Below are 13,466 nucleotides of genomic sequence, written 5' to 3' on the forward strand. Positions count from 1 at the left end.
GCTCTAGGCTAGCAAGCCACAACTACATAGCATTACGCCTGGGACACTGTGGCTGCGAAGTGCTGCGATTAGCTGCGAAGCGCCTGGAAGCGCCGCCTTTTCCTTTCGGCGCCCATGTTATCAAATTGGACCGATCACACAGGCTGCGAAGGGGCGAAGCTGCAGGATGATAAAACACCATATTAGTTATGGTTATATTTGAATAAAAAACTGTTATTAAGATTTTAATACAATAATTGTAGACTATGGTGAACATTTGTAAAGTTGTAGACTTTATCATTATTTTTTTGATATTACTTTGGAGGCTTTTATTCACCCTAATTATTTTCTCAACTATGTAGGCTAAATGAGGAGCGTGAAAACGCTAGCGTTGGCCAATCGGATTGGTTTCTTGTTTCTTGTAAAGTAGCAACTGTTGATCATGGTAAACATTTCTAGGTTTTACAATTTCAAGATGGAGAAACTTATTGCATGTGTCTGCACACCCAGTTCTGTTCAGAACAAAGTTACGTAATGTGACAAGCCTAAATATAAAGATTACATTAAACTAATAATGCATGGTGCAGGGTTGCCAACGTTGTCAGTGTCCCTAGTGTGTTTTTATACTTTAAAATTCAGTCTCGTCATATTACGTGACTGTTCTGTGCCACTGCTAGCTTGCTAGCCCAGCCTACAAACGACTGGTTGAGTGACCGGTGGCGTAACATGTATTCTCAGGGAGTCAGGTGGCTGAGCGGTTAGGGAAGCGGGCTAGTAATCAGAAGGTTGCCAGTTCGATTCCCAGCCGTGCCAAAATTACATTGTGTCCTTGGGCAAGGGACTTCACCCTACTTGCCTCGGGCAAGGTAAATGTATTCTACTGTAATCTTGCACTCGTTACATTTTTACATCATTTAGCAGACCTTCTTATCCAGAGCGACTTACAGTAAGTACAGGGACATTCCCCCGAGGCAAGTAGGGTGAAGTCCCTTGCCCAAGGACACAACGTAATTTTGGCACGGCTGGGAATCGAACTGGCAACCTTCTGAACCTTCTGACCTTCTGATACAACGTCATTTGGCAACACCGTGCCCTAACACCGTGCCCTAACAAACACCGTTCTTAATTTTTTTTTGCTCGCGTTCAAAGCTTTGTAGCACATGAAGTCATAGTAACGTGGTTAGTGTACATGACGTAACATAAGTGAATTTGATGGATTCAGTGTGGACAGAGAGCATCCGATGCTACGCGACAGTCGTACGCTCGCATCCAGTTACACGGCCAAGTTAAGCAGTTGCTTGAGCAGTGGGGGCTCGTCAGGGGAGGAAGAGGAGGTACATCCTCCTCAGTGTAATTTCATAAAAATAAAAATGTTTAAACTTTTAAAAAGTTACACATTTTAGATAAAACTATACTAAATATATTAATATGTCTCCGAAAGATCTATTTAAATAACAATATTGAACTGTAGGTTTACGGTAACTCAACAGCACTGTCTGTGATAGAACTGTGGTACATCCGGAGGACAGCTAGCCTCCGTCCTCCTCAAGTAGTGTTGCCTTCGTCAACGAAAATTATGACTAAATATCGTCATCAACGAACCTTTATCACGTGACGAAAACGAGACGAGACGCAACGTAAATGCTGTTCATGTGACGATGACTATAATTAAATGTATAATGCAATATTGTTGACGAATAAAAACGAGACAAAATGCGGTTTAGAAAATAAAAACGAGACGAAATGTTATAACTTTATTTCGTTTCGTTTAGTCGCGTTATTATTATTAGCCAACTCATGACGCTGTGTTGAATGTGTCTCATTTTAACGTTAGCTTTAGACGTTAGCTTTAAACGTTAGCCACTGGAGCTGAAAACGACTGAGACAAACGTGTGTGACTAGCGTGTGTGTGTTTGTTTGTGAGAGAGTGTAAAGTGTGTTAACGTGTGATTAGTGTGTGTACTCTGTGTGTATTTGTTTGTATGAGAGAGTCTAAAGTGGGTTCTTCGTTCCTACCTGACTGACTGCATGTGTTAAGCATATTGTTGGCCAAATACTGTAGCTAGTTTTGTCATTCACAAAGAAATCACACTGAACTGAATTTGGCATCAACAACATGACTTTGCATACCTTATTCTAGACCAATACATTTAAACAAATGGTTTTTGCATTAACACGCCTCCCAAGAGTACTGCTTAGACTACTTCTGGTTTGATTTTCAAACCAGTCAATTTTCATTGACTTAAACTAGACTAAAATGTCATCAGTTTTCGTCGTCTAAAACTAGACGAAAATAGTCATGGATAAGTCTGACTAAAATAAGACAATGCTGAGACTTTTAGTTTACTGAAACTTGACTAGACTAAAAAGAGTATGAACGTTACTAAAATGAATAAAAACTAAAATGACAGCTTGACACAGACTAGAAACATATATATAGGCCTATTTAACTTATCTTTATTTGCCGAGCTAGAACAACGAAGGAACCAGATATTCAAGTTTACAGTTTCTTTAATCCTACACAATACTTAGGCAGTCATACTAAAAACACGAAGCAAAAAGAACAACATGTGGTGAGTTCCATCTAGAATAGGCCTATCTTGCTAAAAACCAAGTGAAAGGAATACTATACAATACTAATAGTATTGATTTTCGTAAAGTTCTCATGATGTATCTGCTTCTTGATCGGACTCTATTCTGACAGTTTTCTGACTCTCCTGCAATACCTTAGGGTTTCCCGCAGAAAATGTGTTACTTAAGGTGGTAGGGTGGGGTTTGCTGTCTGACCGGGGGGGGGGGGCTAGTTTGTGGGGTACACTAATGCATTCTGCAGAGAAGGGAGACTGGCGTTGGTCACGGTTTGGAATGTATTATTATAATTTTTTTGACTACGTAGTTAAGGCGGCAGGCGTGTGTTGCTTTGGCGGCAGCCTTAACTGAAAAGTGCTGTGGGAATCTCTGCCTTAGCTCACACACTCGCAACTGGTTGTCGCAAAGTATGACGTCTCCAGCTAGTTGCGAGCGTGTACGAGCCTTGGAGCTAGGAACATGGCGAGCCACTGTTCTGTGCAAGACTGGACGACCCGGAACTGGAACTCGCGCTCTGGCTTGCCTCACTACGCCACTGAGCACTTTCCATAGAAATTAACGGGGACGCCATCTTTAAAGAGCCAGTTCACTTGGTTTACATAATATAACGCTTGCAACTAGCTGTACATGTCATACTTTGAGTACTTTAAGAATCAGATACATGATGCAAACTTTACGAAAATTAATGCTATCACTGTATACCACTATGCAGCCTAGTCAAGTTTAGAACAGCAGCAACCAGTGCTACTCGAGGGGCAGCAAGAGGAGACTGTGAAATTTTTCTCAGTTAGGTCAGCCCGGGAATGGAACCATCTCCCACAGAACATTAGGGAATCAACCTCATTCTGCTTTAAAAGAAATCTCAAAACATGGTTGATAATAAACCAAAAAAGTGATCTTTAGTGGGTAAGCAGTAGAATTATTTTTTAGCAGTAGAATTATATTTACCACTTGTTTGTACCCATTGTTCTTTACTTTCTACCCATGGTTAAGGACCAAGTGGGGTTTGTGTATTGGGATTTTATGTTTGTTATATAACAAATAATAAAATAAATCAAATATATATTTTAACTTAATGCCTTTTTTTTAGGTTACAGCCTTTTTCACTCTGCCAACGGAAACTAGCCTTTTGGCTATAATTGGGTGCATTTACATTTTAATGTTCATACACTGTCCCTCTTATTAAATTAAATTGAATTGTATAGTATTCCTTTCACTTGGCTTTTAGAAATATAGGGCTTTTGTAGATGGAACTCACCACGTCGTTTTTCTTTTTCGTATTTTGAGTATGATTTCCAACGCATTGTATCGGATTAAATAAACTGTTAACTTGAATACCTGGCTCCGTCGTTGTTCTCGCCAGACAAAGAAAGCTTAGTAGTTATTTTGGTAACAGAAATCTTCCATAATGCAGACTTACGTAGCCTACTGTCAACTTTCTATTCAAACAAAATGTCTTCATACTGCCTTCAATTTAACATCAGTGTAGAAATATGGCCTGTGTTTTCTACATTCAAAAAAACAAACTATAATTATGCCTATTTTCATTGAATCGATTAAATGGATATAACGTGATCTAACAAGACTTGGCAGCGGTTAACAGTGGCACAACTTGGCATGGTTTTAAGTAGGGCTGCAACTAACGATTATTTTTATAATCGATTAATCTGTCGATTATTTTTTTGATTAATCGATGAATCGGATAAAAATAAAATTTTAAAAAAGCATTAAATTCCAAGTCTTTATTCAAAAACAGAACTGACAGTGCAAATTCACAGTGCAAGAAATCTTCAGAATGTGCACAAACAGGCACACAATTTTGAAAACATTATTAAAATTAGCGTGGATTTAATGCTATTTTCAGAGATGAGCAATTTATTTGAGTTTTGTTTAAAACTTTATTGAAAATTGAAAGGTTGTGGAAGTAGGCCAGACTTTATTAGAATAATCTGGTGTATATTTAAGATTGTAACACCATTTTGAAAAAAGTTAAGATTTGCGAGGATTAAGCTATTTTCAAAGATTAGTGATTTTATATCATTTTATTTGAAACTTCATTGAAAAAGTAAAGGCTGTGGAAGTATACCAGACATTGTGAAGATACTCTGGTATCTGTTTGAGGTTTTATATTCATAAAAATATTATAAAAGTCTACATTTTTCAAAATGGTATGGGTAGTTTTCACCCGGTCCCTAACGCGACGATGCAAAGTAGCGTCTTCCGAATGTGAGATGAATGTCGAATATGAAACTCACCTCGGTCAATTAACACACTTGTTTCGATGTATTTAGTGTGAAATGCTCCCACACCTTGGATGACTTAGGTCGAACTGATTTCTCTGCCTCCGCCACGTCTCTCCGATGGTCTTTCCTCTACCTCCGCTCTGCTCCGCACTCAACGAAACTTTTTTTTTAATACTCAAATAGGGCTGCAACTAACGATTATTTTAATAATCGATTAATCTGTCGATTATTTTTTTTTGATTAATCGACGAATCGGATAAAAAAAACAAAAACAAAACAGCATTAATTTCCAACCCTTTATTCAAAAACAGGACTGACAGTGCAAATTCACAGTACAAAAAATCTTCAGAATGTGCACAAACAGGCACACAATTTTGAAAAAGTTATTAATACTAGCATGTATTTAATGCTATTTTCCAAGATGAGCAATTTATTTGAGTTTTGTTTAAAACTTTATTGAAAATTGAAAGGTTGTGGAAGTAGGCCAGACTTTATTAGAATAATGTGGTGTATATTTATGATTTTTTGACACAATTTTGAAAAAAGTTAAGATTTGCGAGGATTAAGCTATTTTCAAAGATCAGTGATTTTCTATCATTTTATTTGAAACTTCATTGAAAAAGTAAAGGCTGTGGAAGTATACCAGACATTGTTAAGATACTCTGGTGTCTGTTTGAGGTTTTATATTCCTAAAAATATTATAAAAGTCTACATTTTTCAAAATGGTATGGGTTGTTTTCACCCGGTCCCTAACGTGATACTGCAAAGTATCGTCTTCCGAATGTGAGACGAATGTCGAATATGAAACTAACTTCACCTCGGTCAATTAACACACTGTTTCGATGTATTTAGTGTGAAATGCTCCCACACCTTGGATGACTTGGGTCGTACTGATTTCTCTGCCTCCGCCATGTGTTTCAGAACAACGTTACTCAACAACGTCTCTCCGATGGCCTTTCCTCTACCTCCGCTCCGCGCTCAACTAAACTTTTTTTTTATACTCAAACATCTCCGCGACATATTGAGTGGCGTAATAATCACGCGACACAACGAATGGATAATGAAATTCGTTGCCAACGCTTTTAATAATCGATTTTAATCGATTTAATCGATTCGTTGTTGCAGCCCTATACTCAAACATCTTCGCGACTTATTGAGTGGCGTAGTAGTTGCGCGACACAACAAATCGATAATGAAATTCGTTGCCAACACTTTTAATAATCGATTTTAATCGATTTGTTGTTGCAGCCCTAGTTTTAAGACAATATACCTGCTACTAGCGACCGTAATTGATGAGTGAGTGTAGTTGCGGAGTCAAGATGCTTAAAACCTAATGTATTAATGTATTAATCTTCGTCTTTGCTCCAGATAGACTTTTTAAAATTGATTTTACCTTTATTTTACCAGGAGAGTCCCATTAAGATTAAACATCTATTTTTCAAGGGAGACCTGGCCAAGACAGGCAGCAACATAAAAACACATAGTTATAGACAGAAGAACACAGAATGAGACAAAAAAATAAAAATAATTTAAAGGCCATATGGCAGGTTAAACACTACTGTTGATTAATGGGTACATGAAGAACTCAAGATATGTATATCATTTAAAATATCTCCAAATGGTGTCTCCAAATAGTGTTAAAGACCAGTTTTTGTTGTTTTTGGTGTTAGCATTAGCATATTAGTGCCAATCGTCATGTTGGGGAGTCGTGGAGGAGAGAAGCCTCAGTCTAGTACTAGAACTATGGCGACTGACTGGGATGAAGAGAAGGTGGCAAAAACCACTAATGTGTATGATGGCCCGCAGCCGTATAATTTCAAACCAAGTAGACATGAGAGGGCAAATGAGGGATTGCCGAGACCTGATGGCCGTCAGCCAATTAAATAGATGGTCCGAGAAGAATGAGTGGAGAGTTGGTGAAGTGTCCTGGTGAGTTGCTATCATTTAGCAATGCAGCAACGATCTCTGGAGCTAGTCTACGAACAGCAGTGCACATATACATTTTTCTTTTACTGTCAGTGAATAGCACCGAGTGAAAGTCAACGTTTTCTTTATATCTAGTGACAGTGATCATTCAGGGCCTAACGTTACATTTTTGAGGCACTTGTCCTTTGGACTTGTCCTTTGGGCCCTACAAAGGCCCTACATTTATGTTTCACTTTTCCATGCACAAAAGTCACGTCCTGGTAAAGATTATGCCTTTGACCAACGAAGATGAGCTGTAATATTATACAAATGATAACAATTGAGGTGTTATAAAAAAAAATATTTGTTACATTAAACATTTACACAATTTCTGCAGAATGAAACACTTTCTGTTATGTACTGTATTGCAGTTTCGTCCCAATATCTCTACAGACCGTGCAGCTAATTTAATGCTCAACACTTCAACACGGGAGTCAGATGGCTGAGCGGTTAGGAAGTCGGGCTTATAATCTGAAGGTTACCGGTTTGATTCCCGGCCGTTGTGTCCTTGGGCAAGGCACTTCACCCTACTTGCCTCGGGGGGAATGTCCCTGTACTTACTGTAAGTCGCTCTGGATAAGAGCGTCTGCTAAAATGACTAAATGTAAATGTAGCTCCCTCTACCCTGGTATATCCAATGGCCGGGCACCCGAGTTCCTATGTGTGCCTCTCGGCGAATTACCTATAAATCCCCTCCTGTGTCCTATTAACTATAAGTCCTATTTACCAGTGTATCTAGTCATAGACGTAGTGTATGTTTTATCTCAAGGCTAATGATTACCATGTACACACCCTGTACTTAGTCCAAATAACACTTATCTTTATTCACATCAAATAAATGAAGGCAATTTCACCCTGGGGTGGTTCTTCAGGTAAAATAAATACAAACGTTTCCTTACCCCTCTACTGGGTGGTTACATTGGTGTTATAAAATTAAATAAACCTTCAGTGACTGAAAACCAAATGAGTTATTGCCGGTAGTTGTACACCAGCATAAGAAAACAATACAAACTTCAATTCCAATACTCAACTTAACAGATAGCAAAGATGCTAAGGTGCTACAATATCGTAATTACTTATCACAACAGTGTACTGTGGGCCCACACACACTCACACGCATACCACTCTCCGTTGCAGGCCTGTATCGTGGCTTGAGAGCGTGGTGGCCGTTAAACTCACAAATGGCTGCTTCACTCCGAAGAGCCAAAAAACAAACTTTCCGGGGAACTCCGCTCCGACTCTAGAACAAAGTTGAACTGGTCCACCAGTGCTCACGTTCCTCCGTCGGTAACCAGCTCCAGCAGTACGCGGACCTAGCATACAATCCTCTTCTCCGCACGCCGACAGTCCATTCCACCACGCTTGGTAGCGAAAAACACCTAGCTAGCCAGGTTCAAACTCAGTCCGTCACGATAGGTTACAGACAGGGTTTATACTCCAGTGCCTCGCACTATATCTTACAGAAAGTAACGATCATTTTACTCAAGCGGTGCATACGACTCCGGGTATAACATAGGCTTACTTTAATCAATAAATCTGAACAAAACTTTTGTCCGTTCGGGCTTCTACACGCCGTTTCTCTTCTTTTTTTTTTCTCTCTTCTCCTCTCGCGGCCTTCCGCTCGCTTTCCTTACCAATCCCAATCCCACTCTCTATTAGAGGCGGGATTAATCTAAATAGCATCCAATTAGACCTTAACTCCACAAATTTGATAGCACGACCCACATGTTCTGTATGTACATTGCTCACAAATGTAACTACCAGGCTTAACTCTTAAAGGAACACAAACCAAAAGGTTTATATTTGTAATAGACCCTTCTTAAAATAATTAAACCCGTCCACAAATAAAATGATAATACTAATAACCCTAGCCGGGTTACATAAATGTAAACTCTTGAATGGGGGCTTATTACTTGAAAGAGGAATTACTGTGTCTTCTCAGTTACACTATCAGGGCTTGGAAATACTGTGACTTGCAAAAGTAGGCAAATGGCTAGTAGAACATAACATTTCATAATAATTTCAGTCAATCAAACAGCTGCAAGACCCAGTGAAATGTTATATACAGCTAGCAAACTAACGTTAGCTAGCATCGCTAACGACATTGGCTAACTCAGGGTTTCCACGGGGTTTTGAAAAGTCTTAAATTCTGAACTTAAAATTTAAGGCCTTAAAAAGTCTTAAAAACGGCTAGATTTTCAGCCGAGGTCTTAAATGTAATCTAGTCAAGTCTAAAAAAGTTTTACCCTCGTTCATTTCCAGGAACGCTGGCCGCAGCGTTTTTATAAAGTAGCAAAAAAAAAATGAGTCGTAGCCTACAGAGCGGAGCTCTAGAGTCGTTGCTAAAAAAAACAGCAGAACGCTGCCCTCAGAACGTTGGTTCGGTGTGTTGGAGTTCTTTCTGTGGGATCTTGGTGTTGGTACGTATGCGGTGATAAAACTACAAATCCTGAGATAAATGCAATACCTGCCCGCGAAATACGTCTGCGTCTCCTCACAGTTTGTTAAAGTTCGGCTACGTGTGGAAAATGTGTACTTTCAACGAGACATGGCTAGATCACAGCGATTTCCGCTGTTGGTTACAAGCGGTACCCAGCTCCAGGTACGAGGCTCGCTGCAAACTTAGCCAAAAAAATATTCGATTGGGTGTGAACTGTGAAGGCGCTGGAGTCACACACTCACTCACACACTTTCTCTCTTTATTTGAGGGCAAGTTTGTTTTACCCTATTTTTATTTTGAGGGTAAGGTTTTGGGGATTTGGCACGTTGTTGGGTGTAGAAGGTTACTAATGTGATTAACCTGTGTGTAAAATTAATGCTTTTTCAATGACTGAATGAATTTTAATAAAATGATTTTTTCAGAATTTCTTTGATTTGAATTTTGGTAATGCATCATGTAGGTCTTAAATTTCGATCTTTATGGTCTTAAAAAGTCTTAAAAAGGTCTTCAATTTGACTTACTGAAACCTGCAGAAACCCTGTAACTCAACTTCGGTAGGCTATCCTCAGTATTTGCAAGCTGGCCAGTGCAAGTACAGTAACATGGCATTTTGTTTTGTTTAAACTTGTTACATTTACATTTAGTCATTTAGCAGACGCTCTTATCCAGAGCGACTTACAGTAAATACAGGGACATTCCCCTGAGGCAAGTAGGGTGAAGTGCCTTGCCCAAGGACACAACGTCAGTTGGCATGACCGGGAATCGAACTGGCAACCTTCGGATTACTAGCCCGATTCCCTCACCGCTCAGCCAACTGACTCCCTTGTTCAGTGGGGCAGGTACATTTCTCTGCCCTACAAAAAATTCCACTTGTCCAGGACAATCATGTCGTTAGCTGTAGTTCCGATAAGTAGACTAGTACTAGTCTACCGGTACTAGTACTAGTACTACCGGTAAACTTATCTAGATCTAGAAAGAAGACATCATGCTAGCTATTGGCTAGCTATGGGCTAACTTGCCAGTCCCACCTAGAAATCCCCCCAAGATCATCCCTAATGAAATATTTCCCCGACGTTGTAAACACAGTTCCGATTAGATGTCCCATGTTTTGATGGTACTAGCAGAGACCATATTAGACATTCTCTGGTACTAGCCTACTGTTTATTTCTAATCGATTTCAATGGTCTCTAAGCGGGCTTTGGTCGGTCGTCTCCCCAACGTGACGTCATGCAATGCATTGTGAGGGAAAGAAGAATCATTGCAAAAAGTAGCTACTTTTTCGTATTATATTCCGTTTTGTGACACCCAACAACATCAAGTACAATGGATAACAGTTTAAATGTTAATTACCAACAAGCAATAGCGCAAATTCGTTGGAAAAATAAACCTGCCATATGGCCTTTAAGCGTGGAAGTCCCTATCTTGCATCACATCAAACCCATACGTCCTAGGTTCTGGCTAAGCCCCGAATGTTTACAACGTCTGGCTCCTGATTAACACTCGGATCGTTAAGCTGTCTCAAAAATTGTATCAATATAAAAAATAATACGATCCCTTTCTGTAATCATAATACCCCCCAGAAAGGTTCACTGCACCCCCAGTCAAAGCAGGCTGCATCCGGCCCTGTTTGGTAGCTATACAAAAAGAAGGGGGCCGGTCTTGGGCCTGAAACTCCCAGGCTGAAAAGTGGCCCCACTCCAGCCCTGATTAGTAGCCTATTGTTATCTGTTTTTATATGTACCTAGGCCTATATATTGTCGTAAGATATGAGCAAAATGAAAACGAACACGTTATGAAACAAGACCCATTGGTGTCTGGTTTAACGTTAATGAGTTTTTGTTTTTTTTTTACTCACCACTCGACCAGTTTTAAGGTTGTTTTGTGTTCAGTGGTGTTAATAAATGTTTATTTATTTTTTTACCTGAAGAATGTATTTATTTATGATTTTATTTATTATTTATGTAGCAGGGTATGCTCGTTTAAGATTAGCAATACTTAATTTATAATAAAGTATGTAGTTCTTGGGGGCACCACCTCTTATTGTTAAAGGGATAGAGGAAACCTTATTGAATAATATTGAAATAATAGCCTTCGTAATAATCAGTCTAATCTTAAGTAGTGAATTCTATGAAAGTAGAGCAGATCAGATAACGTGAGTGATACGCGAATATTATACACAATGATTTATTTAGGAGAATGTAATTATAATGAACAAATACCAGATAAGTTATGGGTTAGTCAGAGTAGTACAGTGGCTGTATGCAAATGAGGGCGAGCAACACAATGGCTGTGTAGAGCGCGTGTGAAGGGGGGAGGGAGAGAGAAAGAGTGGGAGAGGGGTAGAGAGGGACAGGTAGGCCTTTCTGGTCCCGGCCGTTGTGTCCTTGGGCAAGGCACTTCACCCTACTTGCCTCGGGGGGAATGTCCCTGTACTTACTGTAAGTCGCTCTGGATAAGAGCGTCTGCTAAAATGACTAAATGTAAATGTAGCGCCCTCTACCCTGGTATATCCAATGGCCGGGCACCCGAGTTCCTATGTGTGCCTCTCGGCGAATTACCTATAAATCCCCTCCTGTGTCCTATTAACTATAAGTCCTATTTACCAGTGTATCTAGTCATAGACGTAGTGTATGTTTTATCTCAAGGCTAATGATTACCATGTACACACCCTGTACTTAGTCCAAATAACACTTATCTTTATTCACATCAAATAAATGAAGGCAATTTCACCCTGGGGTGGTTCTTCAGGTAAAATAAATACAAACGTTTCCTTACCCCTCTACTGGGTGGTTACATTGGTGTTATAAAATTAAATAAACCTTCAGTGACTGAAAACCAAATGAGTTATTGCCGGTAGTTGTACACCAGCATAAGAAAACAATACAAACTTCAATTCCAATACTCAACTTAACAGATAGCAAAGATGCTAAGGTGCTACAATATCGTAATTACTTATCACAACAGTGTACTGTGGGCCCACACACACTCACACGCATACCACTCTCCGTTGCAGGCCTGTATCGTGGCTTGAGAGCGTGGTGGCCGTTAAACTCACAAATGGCTGCTTCACTCCGAAGAGCCAAAAAACAAACTTTCCGGGGAACTCCGCTCCGACTCTAGAACAAAGTTGAACTGGTCCACCAGTGCTCACGTTCCTCCGTCGGTAACCAGCTCCAGCAGTACGCGGACCTAGCATACAATCCTCTTCTCTGCACGCCGACAGTCCATTCCACCACGCTTGGTAGCGAAAAACACCTAGCTAGCCAGGTTCAAACTCAGTCCGTCACGATAGGTTACAGACAGGGTTTATACTCCAGTGCCTCGCACTATATCTTACAGAAAGTAACGATCATTTTACTCAAGCGGTGCATACGACTCCGGGTATAACATAGGCTTACTTTAATCAATAAATCTGAACAAAACTTTTGTCCGTTCGGGCTTCTACACGCCGTTTCTCTTCTTTTTTTTTTCTCTCTTCTCCTCTCGCGGCCTTCCGCTCGCTTTCCTTACCAATCCCAATCCCACTCTCTATTAGAGGCGGGATTAATCTAAATAGCATCCAATTAGACCTTAACTCCACAAATTTGATAGCACGACCCACATGTTCTGTATGTACATTGCTCACAAATGTAACTACCAGGCTTAACTCTTAAAGGAACACAAACCAAAAGGTTTATATTTGTAATAGACCCTTCTTAAAATAATTAAACCCGTCCACAAATAAAATGATAATACTAATAACCCTAGCCGGGTTACATAAATGTAAACTCTTGAATGGGGGCTTATTACTTGAAAGAGGAATTACTGTGTCTTCTCAGTTACACTATCAGGGCTTGGAAATACTGTGACTTGCAAAAGTAGGCAAATGGCTAGTAGAACATAACATTTCATAATAATTTCAGTCAATCAAACAGCTGCAAGACCCAGTGAAATGTTATATACAGCTAGCAAACTAACGTTAGCTAGCATCGCTAACGACATTGGCTAACTCAGGGTTTCCACGGGGTTTTGAAAAGTCTTAAATTCTGAACTTAAAATTTAAGGCCTTAAAAAGTCTTAAAAACGGCTAGATTTTCAGCCGAGGTCTTAAATGTAATCTAGTCAAGTCTAAAAAAGTTTTACCCTCGTTCATTTCCAGGAACGCTGGCCGCAGCGTTTTTATAAAGTAGCAAAAAAAAAATGAGTCGTAGCCTACAGAGCGGAGCTCTAGAGTCGTTGCTAAAAAAAACAGCAGAACGCTGCCCTCAGAA

Source organism: Osmerus eperlanus, chromosome 5 (genome assembly GCF_963692335.1).
Source record: "Osmerus eperlanus chromosome 5, fOsmEpe2.1, whole genome shotgun sequence".
NCBI classification, from domain to species: Eukaryota; Metazoa; Chordata; class Actinopteri; order Osmeriformes; family Osmeridae; genus Osmerus; species Osmerus eperlanus.